Source organism: Hipposideros armiger, unplaced genomic scaffold, assembly GCF_001890085.2.
Source record: "Hipposideros armiger isolate ML-2016 unplaced genomic scaffold, ASM189008v1 scaffold_380, whole genome shotgun sequence".
Classification (NCBI taxonomy): Eukaryota; Metazoa; Chordata; class Mammalia; order Chiroptera; family Hipposideridae; genus Hipposideros; species Hipposideros armiger.
Window position 1 is genome coordinate 1,250,689 of NW_017731730.1, and position 3,220 is coordinate 1,253,908.

Sequence of the window (3,220 nt, forward strand, 5' to 3'; positions counted from 1 at the left end):
TTTTGCATTTTAAAATGGAATTACTAATTTTAAATTACTAAAATGGAAAATACTAATAATGTATAGTGATAGACTATTGCTGAAGTGAATAAAGCAAATGAAACAAAAGAGTATATATTTTCATATAAGAGAAATAATGAAATGAGACTCTATACCTGTATCTGTTTATTTTTGCAAAAGGAAACACAGGAAGGATAAACCAAAAACTAATGAGATAGGTTATCTAAAGGACATGGGTGGAAATGGGGTAGGAGGTTTGGGGAACATGAACTGATGCTCCTCTGAGTATTTGGTTTGGCATGGTTTTGACTTTTGGAACTATGGTCATGTTTTATAGAAACAAAAAGTAAAATAAAAGACAAGGATGAGAAGGGAAACACTAAAATGGGACACAAAGAAAACCAAAGGTATTTAAATATACCTCAAAGAAATAACACAACCAAACTGAAGGGGAAAACAAAAATAACCAACCTATGTAACTTTCCAATACAGCATTTTGACTATCGGCCCTTAGGCTAAACTGAAAAAAAACTTGAAACAAACATTAAGCTCTAGTCACAGGCGTTTCCTCCACCACAGTGAGGTGTGCTGGCAATTCTAAAAGTACTTTTTACACATTCTGAGATTGAGCAGATAGGTAAATATATTCACAATGGGGAAGCTAAAATCAAATTTCTGGCTTTGGATTGGAATTGAAAGTATCAGTACAAACTCATGGTTTCTAATATAGAGATAAATGATAGATAGATAGATAGATAGATAGATAGATAGATAGATAGATAGATAGATAGATATGTTTATTTACATGTAGGTACATATATTTCCTAGCTCTGTCCACTGAGAGTCTAGAAGCTATGACACAGCAGTAGCAGTGAGCACATCCAATGTCCAGTTTTAGTTTCTAAATATCATCCTTTAATAAAAGAAACCAGAAATCCTTGGAGAAATATCTGATTCTGGGGCTGCGACTAGGAGAGTACAAGATGAGCCTTGAACATTTTGTCATGCCAAAAAGCAAGAAAGTGATCAAAGACTGATAGAGACATTATTTAAAAAGACATAAGAGCTAACTTAAAGGAGCAAAGCTGGCCAAATCTGGCACAATCTGAGTACCAGATAGAATAATGACAGCAATGGATTAGAACATATTGACTTAGAAAAGAATCCATGAGGCCATAATGATACCCAAAAATAGATACAAAGGGGGAGACCTCTTCCTTAGAGGAGATGCTGTATGATAGATATTGAAGGAATAGTAGAGTTAAGGGGGTGGGGGTAGGGGGAGCCAATGTTTTGCACCCTCAATGTAATTGATTCAGGCAAGAATGATCAATGGAAACCAACATCATTAGGTGAAAAGTTCTTGGAAATCAGAAGATTTAAGTTATTTTAAGATTATTGGCCCACAAACTACTCAATTGCAAAGGGAAATTTTATCTTTACCATGGGAGATACAAGGAAATTACCTTTGCTTAAGAAAGTAACTTGATACACAGAGGAGAAGGAATAAGATGGTGAGGCCAGCTCTCTTATCTAACATTCAAGATTGTAATATAGACCTTTGTCACTGCAACAATATAGGAAATACAAATATTGTTCCGAGAAGATTAAACTTTGTGTGTAGATGATATGACTATGTGCCGAGAATGCAAGAGAATCAAATGAAAAACTATTTTAATGAATAAGAGAATTCAATAAGATAACTGGAAACATAATTGACAGTTTTAAAATTCAATCATTTCCTATACATTAGAAAATGTAATAGAAAAAGAGGTTAATTCACAAAGGAAAAAAACTATGACAACAACACTTAGAATACGTGCAAGACTTACACGAAGGAAACTACTCAATTATCCAGAAGGACACAGGCCATTGTGATCCCCATGGGACAACTCAATAACGTAAAATTAACTCTTTTTTCCAAATTAATCCATGATTCAAGTCAATGCAATGGTAATCAGAACCCCAAAAATATTTATTTTAATTTTCCAAGTTCTTTAAGTTTATCAGAAAGAAAAATTAACAAAAATTGCCTGTATATTTTTGAACAAATTTTGACATGAAATTACAAACATAAAGTCCACCTGCTAAAGTGTACATTTCAGTGGTTTTTAGTGTATTTCCAGAGTTGTGCAACCCTCATCAAAATCTAGTTTTAGAATATTTCCATTATCCTCCAAAGAAACCTTGTACCCATTATTCAGCTTCATTTTTAACAACAGCTTTATTGAGATATAATTTACATACCATAAAATTCATCTTGCTATAGTCCACAATTCAGTGATTTTTAGTGTATTGACAAAGTTGTGCATAGATTACCACCATCTAATTCCAGAACATTGCATTGCCTCAGAAAGAAGCCACAGACCCCCTAGGAGTTGCTAACAGTAGTCAACCTTGTGTAATCAATACTGAAATGTCCTCTGGCATGTGAACATGTTCAGAGGTCTATGCTGAAAAGAAAACAAGATGCGAGTCAGGCAAATGTGTATGAATAAGGCTCAAAAATCATCTAAAAGTCTGAGTCAGACAAATATGAAGGACAAAGAAAGTCCAAAGGCATGAGGCCACAGGATTTGCCTTCTGACCGTGCATCTCTGCTCATGGGCTGTTCAAGGACTTCACCTAACTTCGGCGGGAGGTGGGGAGGAGTGTCGTAAAGCCCCTGTTCCAACTGAAATTGTGATGCCTTTATGGCCAGTGTTGTCTGATAGTTGCAAAACACAACTGGAGATCCAAATGTGCCCATCAACATCACCTGATTGAAATATTATGGGATCCAGCAATGGCTAGGTGGTAGACTCAATGTGCAAAGACCCAATTCCCCAAGACTGTGGAACTCCAACCAAGGAGCAACCTGTCTTAAGAAAAAGGGAAAGTAAGAAAGAGCTAGTAGGTGGAACTCCATTATGATTCCAGTGGATTGGATCCCAATAAGTTGATCTGTGCTCCAAAAGTCTGGCTGCCCAGAGAGCTCCATTTTTTATCCATTGTAGGCAGATTAGGGAGAAAACTGGAAATCTGTGACTCCACCCCGACCAAGGCCATCCATTATAGAAGACCTGGGGAAATGTGATCAAATATGCCAGGAAATCTAAAACTAGTGCCCCCTAATGAAAGAATTTACTTCAAAATATAACCCAGCCTGCTGAGAGGAAGAGGGAGAAAGGAAAGGAGAAGGGACTGAAAGGAAAAACACTCACGGATGGGGAAGTAGTGG

At 36.4% G+C, this 3,220-nt stretch overlaps 1 long non-coding RNA gene across 3 annotated transcripts in view; it reads right to left on the minus strand.

Annotated features, from left to right (window-relative positions):
* The window catches only part of LOC109393465 (uncharacterized), a 125,430-nt gene that overhangs the window by 101,058 nt on the left and 21,152 nt on the right, over positions 1 to 3,220 (minus strand). The gene's annotated exons all lie outside the window — the stretch shown is intronic.